This window comes from Pseudorca crassidens, chromosome 7 (assembly GCF_039906515.1).
Source record: "Pseudorca crassidens isolate mPseCra1 chromosome 7, mPseCra1.hap1, whole genome shotgun sequence".
Classification (NCBI taxonomy): Eukaryota; Metazoa; Chordata; class Mammalia; order Artiodactyla; family Delphinidae; genus Pseudorca; species Pseudorca crassidens.
In genome coordinates this window covers 97,386,775-97,406,854 of record NC_090302.1, presented here as the reverse complement: position 1 = coordinate 97,406,854, position 20,080 = coordinate 97,386,775, and the positions used below count along the sequence as shown (strand labels likewise).

The window sequence follows — 20,080 nt, the reverse complement described above, 5'->3', positions numbered from 1 at the left end:
GCTCTGATCTTTATGATTTCTTTTCTTCTGCTAACTTTGGGTTTTGTTTGTTTTTCTTTCACTAGTTCCTTTAGGTGTAAGGTTAGATTGTTTATTTGAGATTTTTCTTGTTTCTTGAGGTAGGCTTGTATAGCTATAAACTTCCCTCTTAGAACTGCTTTTTCTGCATCCCATAGGTTTTGGGTCGTCGTGTTTTCATTGTCATTTGTCTCTAGGTATTTTTTGGTTTCCTCTTTGACATCTTCAGTGATCTCTTGGTTATTTAGTAATGTATTGTTTAGCCTACATGTGTTTGAGTTTTTTATGTTTTTTTTCCCTGTAATTCATTTGTAATCTCATAGCGTGGTGGTCAGAAAAGATGCTTGATATGATTTCAATTTTCTTAAATTTACTGAGGCTTAATTTGCGACCCAAGACATGATCTATCTTGGCAAATGTTCCATGCGCACTTGAGAAGAAAGTGTAATCTGCTGTTTTAGGATGGAATGTTCTACAAATATCACTTAAATCTATCTGGTCTACTGTGTCATTTAAAGCTTGTGTTTCCTTATTAATTTTCTGTTTGGATGATCTGTCAATTGGTTTAAGTGAGGTGTTAAAGTCCCCCACTATTATTGTGTTACTGTTGATTTCCTCTTCTATAGCTGTTAGCAGTTGCCTTATGTATTGAGGTGCTCCTATGTTGGGTGCATATATATTTATAATTGTTATATCTTCTTCTTGGATTAGTCCCTTGATCATTATGTAGTGTCCTTCCTTGTCTCTTGTAACATTCTTTACTTTAAAGTCTAGTTTATCTGATATGAGTATTGCTACTCCAGCTTTCTTTTGATTTCCATTTGCATAGAATATCATTTTCCATCCCCTACTTTCAGTCTGTATGTGTCCCTAGGTCTGAAGTGAGTCTCTTGTAGACAGCATATATATGGGTCTTCTTTTTGTATCCATTCAAACAGTCTATGTCTTTTGGTTGGAGCATTTAATCCATTCACTTTTAAGGTAATTATTTATATGTATGTTCCTATTACCATTTTCTTAATTGTTTTTTGTTTGTTTTTGTAGGTCCTTTTCTTCTCTTGTGTTTCCCACTTAGAGAAGGTCTTTTAGAATTTGTTGTAAAGCTGGTTTTGTGGTGCTGAATTCTCTTAGCTTCTGCTTGTCTGTAAAGCTTTTGATTTCTCCAGTGAATCTGAATGAGATCCTTGTTGGGTAGAGTAATCTTGGTTGTAGGTTCTTCCCTTTCATCACTTTAAGTATATCATGCCACTCCCTTCTGGGTTGTAGAGTTTCTGCTGAGAAATCAGCTGTTAACCTTATGGGAGTTCCCCTGTATGTTATTTGTCATTTTTCCCTTGCTGCTCTCAATAATTTTTCTTTGTCTTTAATTTTTGCCAAGTTGATTACTATGTGTCTCAGCTTGTTTCTCCTTGGGTTTATCCTGTAGGGGACTCTCTGCGCTTCCTGGACTTAGGTGGCTATTTCCTTTCCCATGTTAGGGAAGTTTTCGACTATAATCTCTTCAAATATTTTCTCGGTTCTTTCTCTCTCTTTTCTCCTTCTTAGACCCCTATAATGCGAATGTTGTTGCGTTTAATGTTGTCCCAGAGGTCTCTTTTGCTGTCTTCATTTCTTTTCATTCTTTTTTCTTTTTTCTGTTATGTAGCAGTGAATTCCACCATTCTGTCTTCCAGGTCACTTTTCCGTTCTTCTGCATCATTTATTCTGCTATTGATTCCTTCTAGTGTAATTTTCATTTCAGTTATTGTATTGTTCATCTCTGTTTGTTTGTTCTTTAATTCTTCTAGGTCTTTGTTAAACATTTCATGCATCCTGTCGATCTTTGCCTCCATTCTTTTTCCGAGGTCCTGGATCATCTTCACTATCATTATTCTGAATTCTTTTTCTGGAAGGTTACCTATCTCCACTTCATTTAGTTGTTTTCCTGGGGTTTTATCTTGTTCCTTCATCTGACACATATCCCCCTGCCTTTTCGTCTTGTCTATCTTTCTGTGAATGTGGTTTTTGTTCCACAGTTTGCAGGATTGTTGTTTTTCTTGCTTCTGGTGTCTGCTCTCTGGTGGATGAGGCTATCTAGGAGGCCTGTGCAAGTTTCCTGATGGAAGGGACTTGTGATGGGTAGAGCTGGCTGTTGCTCTGGTGGGCAGAGCTCAGTAAAACTTTAATCCACTTGACTGCTGATGGATAGGGCTGGGTTCCCTCCCTGTTGGTTGTTTGGCCTGAGGCAACCCAACACTCAAGCCTACCCGGGCTCTTTGGTGGGGCTAGTGGCTGACTTTGGAGGGCTCATGCCAAGGAATACTTCCCAGAACTTCTGCTGCCAGGGCTCATGCCAAGGAGTACTTCCCAGAACCTTGTCCTTATGGTGAGACAGAGCCCCCCCCCTCCCCGCCTCTGCAGGAGACCCTCCAACACTAGCATGTAAGTCTGGTTCAGTCTCCTATGGGGTCACTGTTCCTTCTCCTGGGTCCCGATGTGCACACTACTTTGTGTGTGCCCTCCAAGAGCGGAGTCTCTGTTTTCCCCAGTCCTGTTGAAGTCCTGCAATCTAATCCCACTAACCTTCAAAGTCTGATTCTCTTGGAGGTCCTCCTCCCGTTGCTGGACTCCCAGGTTGGAAAGCCTGACTTGGGGCTCAGAACCTTCACTCCAGTGGGTGGACTTCTGTGGTATGAGTGTTCTCCAGTTGATGAGTCACCCACCCAGCCATTATGGGATTTGATTTTATTGTGATTGCCCCCTTCCTACTGTCTCATTGTGGCTTCTCCTTTGTCTTTGGATGTGGAGTATCTTTTTTGGTGTGTTCCATTGTCTTCCTGTTGATGATTGTTCATCAGTTAGTTGTGATTCTGGTGTTCTCACAGGAGGGGAGTGAGTGCATGTCCTTCTACTCTGCCATCTTGAACCAATCTCTCAATGTTTTTTCCCTATTTATTACAAATCCATTTATTTTTATTCCTTTAGGAAACTAAACTAATCATTTATGTTATTTAATTCAATTGGTATTTTTTAAAAGAGGCATAATATAAAGCTATTTCTGTTACTGAATCAGGTCCGGCTGCCTACCGCTTGAAAAATCAATACTCAAGAGAGAGAAAAATATTGGTAGAAAGGAAAGGTGCCTTTAATCAGAATGCCAGCAATCTGGGGAGATGGTGAACTCAGTGTCCCCCAAAACCACTTCCAAAGATTCTGCTCAGCCATGAAAGTTTTAAAGGGAAGAAGGTAAGTAACCTATTAATCATTGAGACAGGAGGTCAGAGTTGTTGCTATCCCTCACTGTGTGCAGGCTTGTCCTGCAGGTTTGTGGACTCCTCGAGATCTTCCTCTAGTTGCTATCCTATTCACACAGTTTGATCACACAATTTGTTCACAACATTACTGAAGGGGAAGCTAGTGAAGAGATCTGATCATCTGTTAATTACATATCCTTCATTCCGATTTCTTTGATCTGTGAAAAGAACCAACAATTTAGGCAAGGTATTGTGTGACCAAAGGATTTGAAAGGTGTGCTGGGGTCAGAAATGAGTAGAACATGGTGGCACCTGCTTTAAGGTTAGTGACAAGACAAAAGGGGCCTCCTGCAAAGAGCTCTTTCCTTCCAAAAGGTGCTTACATTTCTCTATCAGCAAAGTGAGCTGCCATGGCATAATAATGGCATGGTGACAAATCTTTTCTGTGAATTTTTCTTGAAAACCTTCATTTTCAGGAGTGCATTTGTCTCTAAACAGAAAATTATCACAAGATACCTGTTTAGTTTAAAGAAGAAAGAAAAGAAACCACAGTTTGGTGTGAAGAGCTCATTCCTCTTTGCTGAGATTGTTTCAAAGTCCCAACGGGACCAGCACTTCTCTGAGCTGTTATACAGATCGCAGCCGCTCCTAGAAAGAGATGCAGGATTTTCTGTGATGAGAGGAAGGAGGAGGCCGACCACCCCTTTGGCTGAAAAGGTGAATTTTGAATAAGTCAGAAGAAGCCTTCAGGAGCCCAGCATCACAAACACTGACTTTCCAACCCTCGGGGAAGCTTTCCCAGTAAGAAACCTCCGCTTTCATTTCCCTGGAGCTGGTGGCCTCCTTGTCACACCCCTCAGCCTGGAGTTATGCTGTGAAGTGGAAATGCCACCTGAATTCCAATGTGGCAGTTCCTATTCCTATAAAACGTAAGCTTTCTTAGTTGTCCCTTGTGAGAAATTTCTAATGTTTTAGGAACTAAGGAAAACTTGATCTCCCCCGAAGGGTTGATGTGATATCCTTTGTAAGTGAATTAGAACCAGGATCTAAATGCTAAAATCATCCCAAGGGTTGACGTTTCTTTACTTTATTTAAACCTTGTTTATTTCTTTATAATTAACCTTTAAATAGTGATGTTATTTTTAATAATTTCAATATATTCGTCCTTTATATATGGTATCTTAGGCTCTTTGGTGCAAGAGATGGGAGGTGAATAAAGAATTGAATCAGCATGCTCGATACCCTGGTGGCTGCTGTCCTCTGATCCTGGGAAGTTGTTTGCCCACCCATGTGCCAGAAGGTGACATTTAGATGTGAGAACCCCAGAGGCAACAGGACAGCATGACCTCAGGAACACTGGTGCTTGTACTTCACAGACTCATCTGTTTCCCTGTTTGTCACAGTTGCCACACCCTCATCCCCAGGAACTGCAATCATGGTCCTTCTCCAGGATTCTGGGAAGGCTGCCCTTGGTGCCAGGGACCTAAGGGCTTCAAGCATCCTAAAAAATTTTATAATTTTCATAGTTTATGAACTTAGGACTCCCAATAGTTTATATGACCCTGCATCTTTTCTTTGGCTGATTTGGAGATGTGATAGAGGTCAAGGGAAAATTCAAGGCAGTGATTCTGATTCCTCTTCACTACATTCTTGCTCTGTGTTAGGGCAGGTGGATGGGACAGGGAGATGAGTGGGGGGGGGGGTCAGGATCCTGGCTAGGTTTTATTTTCCAGACCTGAGGACATGGCTGGTGTCACCTCAGACTGTGTCCTCTTTTCTAGAGGATGGGCCTTTGGAAAATATGGACAAAGATTAATCGCACAGCTAAAATGCAGAATGTTTGACACTGTTGCCAAAACTATAGAATGACAAGTAAGGTTTTTTTTGTTTTTTGTTTTTTTTTTTTTTTTTTTTGCGGTATGGGGGACTCTCACTGTGTGGCCTCTCCCATTGCGGAGCACAGGCTCCGGACGTGCAGGCCCAGCGGCCATGGCTCATGGGCCCAGCTGCTCCGCGGCATGTGGGATCCTCCCAGACCGGGGCACGAACCCGTGTCCCCTGCATCGGCAGGTGGACTCTCAACCACTGCGCCACCAGGGAAGCCCGACAAGTAAGTTTTTAATAAAACAAAACAACCACTTGTATTTTTTTTTTAACAATACCTTGCAGTAAGCAAATAGTAAACACAATAAACAGGCAATTCTTAAATAAATAAATTGCTGTAGTTTGGCTACATGATTATCCTAAGTACATGGAACCAAAGAGAAATGAATGGTTTCAAAATGCTTCACATCATATGAATATTTTTCTTTCCATAACCACCAGCTCATAATTTATATTTACATTTTAATAATACATAGCATATTATAGCAAAACTATAATGTAGAAAAATAAAAAGAACTTATAACAGCACCCTATGAAATTTTTTAGGTTAAAACAATGTATGACAATGGTAAAAATTTAAATAGTATTGTAGTTGTGGATAAGCAATATTTTGTTTAAACCAGTCATTTTCTGTGGGACATGTTTTCTAGAGTTATACTCTTAAAATCTATACTACAGTGGATACTCTTGTGCATATATACATATATATATATATATATATATATATAAAAAAAACACACTTTTGCAAGATAAATTCTTAGTAGTGAAATGGTTCTATCATAGGGTATATGGATTTTGATAGTTCTTCCAAATTACCTTTTCCAGAGGTCACATTAATGGACACACTCACTAAATGTGTGTGATTGCATACCCACCTTTTAATTTTTACTTAAATTCTCTCAAGTGACTCCTGTTGCCCACCCTTCAAGACCAGTAAGTGGCCAATGAAGCAGTATTATTTTTTTTCATATTGAGAGTCTTCATTGCCTATCTCAACTCTTTGGTTAAAGTACATCATTAATAAAGACAATTTAAATTTTGGAAGATGATTCAGCCCAAACTATATCAGAGCAATTCAAACCATATTTTACAGTGTTGTAATTTTGTTAAATTAACATGTGTAAAGTCAAGTCCCAAGTGGGGAATTGAATGGTGAGCCACAGTTCAACAAAGACCACAGGGGAAAGTGAAATAGAGAAATTTATTAGTCGCAGGTCCTGGAGGAAGTACAAGGCATGCCTGGAGGGGTAACCCGGGGAGGTCAAGGCAGGGTGCAGGCAGAGAGCCTGATACCAACCAGGGTTCTTGGCCTTCCTTAATCAATAGAAATTGATAAGAGACCAGACAAGAAGTTCAGGCAAGGCTTTACTGGGGCCCCTGCTGCAACAGGGGGGAGTGAGAACAAGTAACATGTCCCCTTGCTCACTCTCCAAGTAGGGATGAGCTGGTTCTTTATATGGAGTGAGGGTAGGGGTGGGTCCAGGGATTGGGCCACAGGGGTGGCTTAGGAGGTGGTTTGCCCACCCCTTTGCTGGTGTTGTGTGCAGGGGACGTGTGCGGTACCCTGCTTTTTCTCCTGACCCACTGCTTTTGTTCCTGCTCTTTGGAAGTGGTGGTCGTTTTCTTTTTGGTCTTTTTGTACATAATGTGCCCCAACTCACATGCATGCAGTTATTTTTAGTCCCTTATAGTTTCTTTGTATTTTGTTGCTTCAGAAGACATTTGTCCAGGTGCAAGCACTGCAGCAAAGGGTCCCAGATCATACGTCCCAGACTGTCTCAAGCCCAGCTGACCATGGGCACATGACTTTGTTAAGGTCCAAGGGTGGAGTGCTTTTGGAATTTCAGGGCTAATTCAAACCAAGAAGAACAGTGTTTTGGTAAGCTATGCAGTTGGGATGGGTTCTTATCTAAGGGGTGCACATGGGAAAGGAGTTTGGAGGCATGGCAGACTATTTATCACCCAGGGCATGGGAGAAGTCATATCAGAAAGTCATATCATATCATATCACAAGAACTTACAGTTACTTGTGACTCTACAGGCCATGTACTAGGCTTGAGGGAGGGCTGGTGTCAGTTCAAGTCTCCTGCAGGCTGCTCAGCCACACAAAATGGATGCCAAGGCAGAAATATTATGGAGTAGTTTAGCTAAATTCTCTACACTCAACTTATACACTTTGAAATGAGTCATAAGACAACAGTTCCAAACCTTCTTGGATTAACAGGCTCATAGCTTCCTTCTGATCCTCACATGAAGAGAATATCAATCCTAAATAAAACAGTGCTAAGGAAAGTGTTAGGGCCATTAATGCTTTACTTTTAGTGAATAGCAAGAACAGTATGGAAGTTTCTTACAAATAGAGTTGCCATATGATCCTGCAATCTCACTCCTGGGCATATATCCAGACAAAACTATAATTCAAAAAGATACGTGCACCCCACTGTTCATTGTGGCATTATTTACAATAGCTATGATATGGAAGCAACCTAAATGTTCATCGACAAGTGAATGGATAAAGAAGATGTGGTATATATATACAATGGAATATTACTCAGCCATGAAAAAAAATGAAATAATGCTATTTGCAGCAACATGGATGGACCTAGAGATTATTATATTAAGTGAAGTAAGCCAGCCAAAGACAAATATTGTATGATATCACTTATATGTGGAATCTAAAAAAAATGATACAAATTAACTTATTTACAAAACAGAAAGAGACTCACAGACTTAGAAAACAAACTTATGGTTACCAAAGGGGAAAGGGGAGAGGAGAGATAAATTAGGAGTTTGGAATTAAAATATACACACTACCATTTATAAAATAGATAAACAACAAGGTTTATTTACAAAAACATTTTCATATAGAAATTAACTAGCAGCAGCTGCTAAATGAGATGATCTGAATTATTTATTGATTGACTTCTTTAGGTAAATGATGGGAATATTTTTGGAATTTTATCTTGCTCCATTGAAACTCTAGCTCACTTTAGAAACTGTTCAAAAGATAATATAAAATTTATTTTGATTGACATAAAAAGGAAAATGATTGAAAACTTAAATATTGATCAAAAGATGGAAAACAATGATGCAGCACTGAGGTATTATAATGTTGGTGAGCAATATTTACAATTTGCATAATGTACAGAATTCTCTACAAGTTGCCTGAGGAGTTTGACAATAAATAGAATTTCAGGGTAAATCATTGTTTTAAAAAGACAGAAGGAGAGGAAAGAACTGTATTTTGTGGATATACGTAATAAATATAGAACTGACAACCAAGTCTATTACTCACAAAAGTCATGGGAGTTGATGCAGTAATAGAGGTCGGGACATTCAATTCAGATTGGCTACACAAAGGGCATAGTTTGGAAACACTATTTTAAAACTAAGAAAAATACAAGTTGGTGGAGTTCTGGAAAAGTATTCCAGGAATTGGGGAGAAATGCAGTTGGAGGAGCACCCATGAAGGCAGGCTGTGGGTCCTGAACATTGCGGAGGCCAAGTGGTGGCGAGAGATGGCTGATAGCTGGGCATAAACGTTAAGTGGACGGGATTGAATAATTATCATCTAACTAGAGGAAAGAATTAGAGAATAATTGTTGCAAATTACATCCTGGGTTTTAAGAACCTGTTTACAATATGGCACAGTAGCATTTTCCTACTCAAAAGCATTCTGAGAAATGCAACCTTTAGAACTTCCTTTTCATCAAAGCAGCAACTCCTTGCAACACATTCAGGTTACCTAGGAAATGTCACTGGGGATCACTCAAGCATTAAGGGAGGGTACAGTCCTTGGTCCTCTCCATGGAACTTTCTCTTTTGGGATCTCATTCACCTTCCAATTCTCCCCTAATTGCATGACTGCCCATAAGCTCAGAATTAGATGTTTTGCTTTGATTTAAGAGACCTTTGGGACACATGATGGAACTGAGAATGACAGCTTATGCCACTGACATCACAACTAAGGGATAATAGTCTAATAACTATTTTTAGAATAAATTGGAGACGATCTGAAAGTGGATAGGACTTTGGGGCACTACTGGTACTGTTCATGGACACCTGGATGGTGAAGAGGAGAGGGGGTGGTTGAGAATGCACTCTGCTGGAAGAAACGGCAGTTTTGTGCTCTCTTGAGTACCCAGGGATTTCAGATGTTATAATCCATCTCAAAGTCACAAAAGAACAATCTTCTCTTGGGTGGAAAAGAAATCATGAAGAATAACTTGGTAGTGGACTTGTGATGACCTTGAGAAAAATTGCCTGTAATTAGCCCATAACTTCCCCTGGGTGGAAAGCAGCTGCACTTGTTGTTGTAAGGGCCCAAAGGAATGAAAGTGTTCACTGGGAACCATTACATAGGTTTTTTGCCTGCACCCAAGGAAATTCTGTATACTTTGCTCTTCACAGCCCAGAAGGCTGGTGGAAGCAGCATCTGAAATCTTATGTATATCCCCTCTTGCCATGGATAGCAATAATCTAACCTGTTACTTTGCTCTGTTGAAATGTTCTCATGGTTTACTAACATGTTATAGTAATTGACAGGTTGTTCATAAGATTAATATAGAAAACAGCTGTAATTTCCACTTCTGTGAGGAGACTCATATTTTCTCCTCTAGAGTACTATTCTCAGATTTTTTTTTTAACAGGTTTGAGAAGAAACACACTTCAGAGGTAATAAATAAGAGTGAGAGAGAGAACAAATCAAACCGCTACTCTGGGTTTTACTTGAATCATTATTAGCACCATGCTGGGATTAGAGCAGGGTTCTTCATGAGTGTTTCTGTGGCATCTGCTTGACTAAAAGGAAAAAGAAATACTCTTGGGGAAGTATTCATTTTATGTTAACAAGACGTGGACAGAGAAACTTGTGTGACAATTTCTCTATTTAATTAGATGTTTGGCACAAAGTCAATTGAAGTAATTTATACCCTAATTTGTTCTTATTGGAGCCCCAGAAGAACTATTTTAGTGACATTATCTTTTTTTTTTTTTTTTTTGCGGTATGCGGACCTCTCACTGTTGTGGCCTCTCCCGTTGCAGAGCACAGGCTCTGGACGTGCAGGCCCAGCGGCCATGGCTCACTAGGGCATTTCTGATATTTGGTGGCCAGACTTGGATATTGTGATAACAAAGATTGAGTTGGAGGATTGGGAGTGGAATAAGAAGGAAATGGGCAAAGTGATAAGTACAAGGGAGAAGCAAGTCAAGAACTTCCAGGGCCCTCCCCTCCCTGCACCAGCACCTTGTGTTCACTTTCTGCCCTTTCTCTGTGTCCTCACAGCTTTGGAGCATGGCTGGATTGCACTTTTCCTCTCTGCTTCCCCTCTATATGTGAGTTCCTGAAGGGCAGGGATGATGCCTTTTATACCTGCTCTCCAACAGCAACCAAAACATGGAGCATAAGATCAAATACCTAATGCATGCTCAGTGAGAGAGTGAGTGCATGAATGTATGAATGTGTAAATGAAAAGGTGGCCTGGATTTCTAGCAAAAACCACAGAGCAAGTAGAGCTCAATGAGAATGGAGTTAGGAAGACTTGGAGCTACATCCAGAAGAAAACACGGCAATAAGAAAAATCTCTACGTGTGTATTAGTCTGGGTTTTCCAGAGAAACAAAACCAATAGGATATTATAAGGCATAAGCTCACATATTATGGAGCCTGGAAAGTCCCATGATCGAAAATCAGTAAGCTGGAGACCCAGGAGATTTGGTGTTACAAATTCCAGTTTGAGTCTGAGTCTGAAGTCAAGAGGAGAACAATGTCCGAAGCTCCAAGAGAGGCAGAGAGAGTGAAATTTTTCTTATTTAGATTTTTATTCAACTTAGGCCTTCAGTGGGTTGGATGAGACCCACTCATTTTGGGGAGGGCAATCTGATTTACTTAGTTTACTGATGCAGATGTTAATCTCACCCAGAAACACCCTCACAGACATACCCAGAATAATGTTTAACTAAATATCTGGACAGCTGTGGCTCAGTCAATTTGAGACAAAATTAACAATCACAACAATCTGGTTCTGGTATTATCAGAACCAGGGGGACAAGACAAGGTCATGTATATATAGCTTATTTCCACCGAGAGAACATATAAAACAAATAACATTTTGGCTTAAATTTAGTGACTACATTCTCTGATTCAAAAAAAGAAAGGAGGTTGGACTGGGAGATGAATTTATTCACTGAAATTCAATAAATAACTTTCTATAGATAACTGATTGACATGTTTGAAATATGTGTGTGTGTGTGCATATGTATAAAATTTATGTGATTTTTTTATAGCATGGAGCCAGCTGGGTCTTCAGAGGATTTCTTAGGTGAGATTTAAAGCAGTGCCTTGATTCAAAAATAAATATTTTTTCTTCTTGTTGGGAAAATAGCTTGAATCAAGTTGGATGCATTTCCTAAGGTCAATATTGACCCTCAAGCATTTTCCATAGGTGTGGGTGTGAATTGTCTATTTTTTCCTTAATATTACAAATAATACGTTTTCCCACTTTGGTATTTCAAAAAACAGTTATACTGTTGGCAGACACCTTCAGCATTGTGTCTTGTACCACTTTTGAGAATATTTTTGAGTTGGTTAACAAAGTTTTCTATCCTTAGGGTTTCCTTCCAAGGAAATAGCACTTTTTAAAGCTGTATAATGACATTGTCAGTGAAAATTTAATCTTGGAGTAGATGTCTGGATTCAGCTAACATTTAATAATTTTTTCCAGCTGGTCCTGTAGGTATGTATACCCCAATATCTATAACATATCCAGTTATTTGCTGAATTTCTTTAAAAAAAAACACCTATTTTTCTTATGAAAAACACACTGAGAGAAAATAAAAAATAGCTCAAAATAATAAATAGCTCAAAAATAAATAGCTCAATGCTTCATCACAGAGTACACTCTTTTGGAGACTCACATCTCAGATCAGGAGAGGGAAAATGACCAGCACCGAGGAAGCTTCCTCTACGCCCCCTATGAATAACCATGCTCCTGTTCTCACCAAGATATCCAGCATTCTGAATCCTAACACAATAATTTTGTCACCTTTTGTACTTTATACAAATAAAATCATTCATAAAGTACTCTTGAGTCTGTCCTCTTTTGCTTGTATCATATTGAGAGATTTTTCCATGTTGTTGCAGACAGCTATAATTTTTCAAATTTATTGCTGCACAGTATCCTATTCTATGATCATATAACTATATTCACTTCTTCTGGTGATGTACATTTGCATTGTTCTCAGATTTTGACTATTATGAATAATTCTATTTTGAACATTCTTGAATGTGCTCCTTGGTGCACATGTGCATCTATTTTTGTTTAGTCTATACATAAGACGGAAATTGTTGGCACATGGGGTACAGGTATTTCCAACTTTAGTAGATAATATCAAATGGTTTTCAAAGTCGTTAAAATTTACATATCCTCCAACAGTGTGTGAACATGCATGTGACTCCACAGCCTTACTAATTGTTATTGTTTTCCTGCCTTTTTTGTTTTTGTCTTTGTTTCTTTTTTGTTTATTGTTCATTTTGGAAATTTAGTCCTTTCTGTGATTGAGTAATGATATGACATGTCCTTCTGGCTTCATTTGCATTTTCTTGGTGTTTAATGAATTTAAACATTATTTCATGAGTTTAATGACCATTTGAGAGGGAATGGATGTAGGATATGGGTCAGGAAAGGGAGTACATGGAGAGGTCCAACCTTCCTTGATCAACGTGGTTAGTCTGTTTGCAGCAGTCTTATTAGGAGGGATCTGGGGAAAGAGATCACCCAACCTTTGCCACCTCCCTCCTATCTTTACCAGTGTTATACCTACTTCTAAAGTCAAAGCATTTTTGATCCACCCAATGAGTCTCAAGGATTTAGTTGTCTGAGATGAGCAACAATAATGGTTTTGATATATAAAACAAAAATCTTAGTTATTTATTTATGTGGGGAAACCTGTATTTTATAGAGCAGATCTTGTCAGTTCATTGTCAGGAATATCCTTTGTTGTGTTTCCAAGTGAACTACTGGACATGTCTTTAATTAGACAGGTATTTGTTCTGCCAAAGAAAGAGTTGAATCATTTCTGTGGGATGGTTCACAGAGTCATGTTGAAATGTTATGGATAATTCATGACATACATTAGAATACATCTTCTAAAAAAATGCTTTTGCCTCTCTTTTTCTCTCTACCCTCTAAAAAGTCCTGGACAAAAAATGCCAAAGTTTGTTTTTTGAGAATTTTCATCACCCTCCCTCTACTAATAAATGTTTACTTCAAATATATTACAAAGTAGTTAATTAGGTTTCAACTTTTTTGTTCAGAAGTTTATTTTTCTAGGATCATCCTTAGTTAAGTTGATTGAATTCAAACCTCGATGTGCATCATCTCAATGGTACATTTAGAGGTCACGAACATGGGGTGCCACTGTCCAGCTGTGTACATCATGCAGGTTTTATAAACTGCTTACATTTTTCAAATTTCTAACTTTAAAAATGGGGATAATAATATTAACCCTTCGAGTTTCTCAAGAGTTTAAATTAACTCATGTGTGACACTTTCTAAGAACACTACCTGGTATATAGCTGACATTCATGAAATGGGAAGTATTATTCTTTAAGCTGCTGCAGCTAACATCATTACTAATCTCATTCTTTCACAGTATACTCTTTTTCTTATCTGGCTCTCTGGGTAACTTGACTTACAATTTCTAGGAGAATTGAACTCACATTGTCCATACGGGATTGTTAGAGAAAGCAGCAAGTAGTATCACTGAAGAAGGATGGAGGTAAGAAAGGAATTGGACCAGCAAAAACGAGGTAGACAACAAGATATATTAAGAGATAGGATTCAGGGGTGGAGGAGAGGAACAGTTGATGAGAACATAGATTCTAAGGAACTGAGGAGGGACAGAGAAAGGCATTTGACAATTATAATTCATTTATTTAGGCAATTTTGGCCTTGAAAAATAGATGTCTAGGACGAACTCTGACTAAAATAAATTCAAAACTTGATGCTAATTGGATCTACTTGCATGGATACTGCCAGAGTTCAATGCTTATACATGTGTAAGAGTTATATCACTCATTACATAATTTATTTAATCTTCACAATAACAGTTAAAGTAGGAATGGAAATTTTCTTTGAAATTAAAAAGACTATGTTATCTCAACTAACATTTGTTTTCCTTTTGGTGCCAGGTACCAAGGTATAATTTTATACACACTCATTTATTCAATCCTCACAACTTTGCTGAGGAAGAAACTGAGGGTCAAGGATAATTATTACTCTGCTCCAGCCATGTAGTTATGAGGCCCTGGATCCAGTGTTCACATGCTCCACTGGGAAAGGCCACTGGTATAACTCCTTGAGAGTCAGAGGAACCAAGATCTGAGCACGTCTGCATCATGAGCACATCATTCATACTGGGTGGGCTTTCCCTTCTTCATATATGAAATGTGAGATATAGGTCTAATGGCTTTTCAAGTGCTAAGCTTGCCCATCTCTGTGAGGATATTAGCATCTGTGTACAATTTTTAGAAATGTGAGTGGTGGGAGAAGAAGAGAGGGAGACATTAGGGAGAGGTTCCGTGGAGACATCTCGAATGTTTAACATCTGTCATGAATTTTAAATGCATTCAGAAAGAAAGAAAGAGACATGCCCCATCATCATTCCTAGGAATATATGTCAACAAGAATGATATTGTTTATAATTATTTACAAATGTGTGTTGGGGGGCATTTGAAGGTGTCAATAATAAATTCTATTTTTGCTTGTGAAAAACATGAACAATGATGAAAGAAAAACAGGTAATGGAGGGATGTTTACTTTAGTTGAAACTTGTTCTAATTTTGTTAGAATAAAGAAAACACACAGGGAGTAGATTTTTTATAATAAACAATAATTTATTGTTAATAATAAATTATTAAATGTATTCCATTAATAATAACAAATGAACTTTCCTATTGATTTAGCAGAACTGAGCTTTTCAGGATAGAAAACAACATATCTTTCAAATGACTCTCTTGATTTTAATATCCATTTTCATTACATATACCTAACTGATAGCTTCTAATTTTTATTTTTATTTATTTATTTTTTTGCGGTACGCGGGCCTCTCCCATTGCGGAGCACAGGCTCCGGACGTGCAGGCTCAGCGGCCATGGCTCACGGGCCCAGCCGCTCCGCGACATGTGGGATCTTCCCGGACCAGGGCATGAACCTGTGTCCCCTGCATCAGCAGGCAGACACTCAACCACTGTGTCACCAGGGAAGCCCTTCTAATATTTTAAAATTGCCTATTAAGCATGTTTCAAAGAATCAAATGAACATAAATAACCCGACAATTAAAGTAATTGGTAATTTACAATTTCTGTTTTTATTTCATCTAGGCCTTTGGGTTTGACTGAGAAGATATAAAAAGCAGCATTTCTTTTAGATGTTAATATTATTATTTTAATCTCGTAGATTCAAAGCCAATTTATTTTCATGTAAAGCTAATTTAAACTTAATTAAAACCAGACTGTGCTTTATTCTATAGTTATTACAGATTCCACTCACTGGTACATGTCCTTCGACATAGATTTTTTCTATTTTTATGGTTTAAATTTATAATGTGTTCCTAAACTTTACAATTTTTTCCTATTTGCAAATAACTTGCAGAAAAGTAAAATAGCAAGAAGTCTTTTGCTTTTTTTTTGCACCCCAAGTCCTTTATTACTACTAAAACAGGAATTCATATTACTTGAGAGTAGCATTGATTTTATGTGTTTCTTTCTCCTTAATGTGAATTTCATGGGCAGAAGAGTTGTTTCCAGCACTAAGGAAATATTTGTCAAATGGTGAATTCACAATCATTGATTTAAAATGAGTTGGTCTTTTTTTCTCTTAAAGTCCATAACAACTAAATTTTTTCCCTTCCCCTCTTTTTCCTTTCTCCCTTCTTCCCTCTTTCCTCCTTATATTCATGGAGGAAACTTTTTTCTCCCCCTCTGTCCTGAGTCCTGCTGGGTGGAAGCTATAACAAGGTCAAGTAAGATATATTCCATTTGATACTCTCAGTGCAGTGGGGAGGCTTGAGGTCATTGCATTTCTAGACTTTATGTAAATGAGGTCTTTTGTCTCACCATCCACCACCCCCAGGGTTTGGGATTGGATTGAGTATTTATAAAATTATCCCATAATCTGGAGTTTTGCTCCACAGATTTTTTTTTTTTTTAAGTAAAGGACTTTTTCAATAAGGATACTAATTCCCCATTAGCAGAAAAATAATAAATTTGCTCTGTCACATATAATTTTATTAAACCTTTGGCACTTCTTTGTAATACAACACCTGATTTGGCAAAATGTATGACACAATTACATATTCAGTTACTCTTCAGTTTTCTTCTAGAATTTTTATGGTTTCAGATCTTACATTTAAGCCTTTAATCCATTTTGAATTTATTTTTGTGCGTAGTGTGAGAAAGTAGCCCAGTTTGATTCTTTTACATGTAGTTGTCCAGTTTTCCCCACACCATTTATTGAAGAGGCTCTCTTTTCCTTATTGTATATTCTGACATCTTTGTCATAGATTAATTGTCCATATAAATGTGGGTTCATTTCTGGACTCTCTATTCTCTTCCACTGATCTATATGTCTGTTTCTGTGCCAGTATCATGTTTTGATTACTGTAGCTTTGTAGTATAGTTTGAAATCAGGGCATGTGTTACCTCCAACTGTGTTCTTCTTTCTCAAGATTGTTTTGGCTATTTGGGGTCTTTTGTGTTTCCATACAAATTTTAGAATTATTTGTTCTAGTTCTGTGAAAAATGCCATTGGTATTTTGATATGGATTTCATTGAATCTGTAGATTACCTTGGGTAGTGTGGTCATTTTAACAATATTAATTATTCCAATGCATGAGCACAGTATATTTTTCCATCTTTCTGTGTCATCTTCAATTTCTTTCATTGGTGTCTTATAGTTTTCTGAGTACAGGTCTTTTACCTCCTTAGTTAGATTTATTCCTAGGTAATTTATTCTATTCAGTATGATGGCAAATGGGATAGTTTTCTTAATTTCTCTTTCTGATAGCTTACTATTAGTGTATAGAAACACAACATATTTTTGTGTATTGATTTTGTATCCTGAAAATTTACTGAATTTGTTTAGTAATTCTAATAATTTTTTGCTGGAGCCTTTAGGATTTTCTATATATAATATCATGTCATCTGCAAAAATGACAGTTTTACTTCTTCCTTTCCAATTTAGATGTCTTTTATTTATTCTTCTTGCCTAATTGCTCTGGCTAGAACTTCCAATAATATGTTGAATAAAAGTGACAAGAGTGGATATCCCTGTCTTGCTCCTGATCTTAGAGAAAAAGCTTTCAGCTTTTCACCATTGAGTATGATGTTAGCTTTGGGGTTGTCATATATGGGCTTTATTATGTTGAGATATATTTCTTTTATTTTTTTTTTTGGCTTTGTTGAGAAGTTTTATCATAAATGGATGTCCAATTTTGTCAAATGATTTTTCTACATCTATTGAGATGATTATATACTTTTTATCCTCGATTTTGTTAATATGGTATGTCACATTGACTGATTTGTGGGTGTTGAACCATCCTTGCATCCTTGGAATAAAATTCCACTTGATCACGGTGTAAGATCATCTTAATGTATTGTTGAATTTGGTTTGCTTATATTTTTTTGAGGACTTTTGTATTTATGTTCATCCTGGATATTGGCTTGTAATTTTCTTCCTTTGTAGTGTCTTTGTCTGGATTTTGTATTAGGGTAATCTTGGCTTTGTGAAATGAGTTTGGAAGGGTTCTCTCCTCTTCAAATTTTTGGAGGATTTTGAGAAGGATAGGTACTAATTTTTCTTTCAATGTTTGGTAGAATTTACCAATGAAGTCTGGTCCTAGAATTTGCTGTGTTGAGAGGTTTTGATTACTGATTCTAGTAATGTCTATTCAGATTTTCTATTTCATCATGATTCAGTCTTGTAAGGTTGTATGTCTGGGAATTTATCCATTTCTTCTAGATTGTCCAACTTGTTGGCACATAATTGTTGGCAGTAATATCTTATGATTCTTTGTGTTTCTGTGATATTAGTTTTAATATCTCCTCTTTCATTTCTAATTTATTTGATTTTATCTTTTTTTCTTGGCGAGTCTAGCTAAAATTTTCTCAATTTTAAAAACCTTTTCAGAGAATCAGCTCTTAGTTTATTTTTATCTTTTCTATTGTCTTTTTAGTATCTATTTCATTAATTTCTTCTGTAATATTAGTTATTTCCTTCCTTCTACTAATTTTTGGCTTTGCTCTCTTCCTAGTTCCTTAAGGTGTGAAGTTAGGTCATTTATTTGAGGCTCTTTTTGTTTCTTGAGGTAGGCATTTATTGCTATGAACTTCATTCTTAGAGCTGCTTTTGCTGCATCCCATAGGCTGGAGGGTAGTGGGGTGTGGGTAGGGGTAGGGTTGGGGAGGGGAGCAGCTGCCTGGCCAGGAGCAGCTGCTCCTGGGGCTGCTGCCCTGAGCATGGCACTGGCCGCAGAGCACAGGGTGCAGGAGGGAAAGGGTAGGCAGGGCAAGGAGGGGGCTGTGGGGAGGTTGTGGAGGGACTCATTGAATTGTCTGCCTCCCGCCCCACCCGCCACCTGGCACTAGGAGCAGCCCCCAGTGGCAGTGTGACAGCCATGTCTGCAGCCATGAGGTAGGGGTTCTACCAATTCCTTCATCAGAAGAATGGCAGTGACTGACCTCTTGGCCAAGCTCGAGGCCAACACCAGCGTGAACTGGAGCTACATGGCACTCAGTGTCATTGGGCTGGTGGCTTTGTACCTAGTGTTTGGTTATGGAGCCTCTCTCCTCTGCAACCTGATAAGATTTGGTTACCCAGCCTATGTCTCAATTAAAGCCATAGAGAGCCCCAACATAGAAGATGATACCCAGTGGCTGACCTACTGGGCAGTGTTTGGTGTGTTCAGCATTGCCGAATTCTTCTCTGACCTCTTCCTGTTATGGTTCCCCTTCTACTACTTGTTGAAGTGCAGCTTCCTGTTGTGGTGCATGGCTCCCAGCCCTGCCAATAGAGTGGACTTGCTCTATAAGCGCATCATCTGTCTTTTCTTCCTGAAGCACAAGTCCCAGGTAGACAAGGCAGTGAATGACTTGAAGGACAAAGCCAAAGAGACGGCAGATGCCATCTCTAAAGAAGCCAAGAAACTGCCGTGAATTTACTGCATGAGAAAAAGAAAAGCACCTAAACCACTGAGTGGATGAAACATTTCTGCCCTCTCTGTACTTTCCTATTAGAGCTTGGTGTTATATTAGGAACTGTGGTATAATCATTTTAATAATGTTGCCTTGGAAACATTTTTGATATATTAAAAAAATGAATGTGTTGTAAGTTTTTTTGGCTTACTTTTACTGTCTATATACCTAGGGAGCATTTAAATTTAAATTTAATGCAATGGGCAGTGAGCAAGTTCTTAGAAAACATATTTTGCCTCTGGGTAGGAAAAGACCTATCATACCATCCTGTAGGAAATATAAACTTAAAATAAAATTATATATCTCCCCCCAAAAAATTTTGTGGGCAGTTCTAAGGTAAGATGGTAGAGTGAATGTCTTTTATGTATCCTGTGGATGGATAAGCAGGGTAAGGACCAAGAACAGATCTACATGTATGTATAAATTCTAACTGCCTTTCAAGACCTGAGAAGCACTTCATTTGCTGTATTAAGTAGCTTTATCTCATTTAATATATCTGTTATTCAGCTCAGATTAAGAATCAGAGTATGCTTCAAGCTTTTGCAATATTTTTAGAGATTAAAACTCCAAGGGAAAAAATATTTTTAAGTGCCAACCATATACTACTTCAATCACATTGTTCTGGGCTCTTAACCTATCCACAGGCAAGAAAATAAAAATTTCAGAAACAATAAAGAATTAAAAATTAGTAAAAT

General features: G+C 38.1%; 1 pseudogene; it reads left to right on the top strand.

The window, feature by feature from the left end:
- Nucleotides 1-18,857: 18,857 nt before the first annotated feature.
- On the top strand, nucleotides 18,858-19,516 carry LOC137227126 (receptor expression-enhancing protein 5 pseudogene; annotated as a pseudogene).
- The last annotated feature ends 564 nt before the right edge of the window (nucleotides 19,517-20,080 follow it).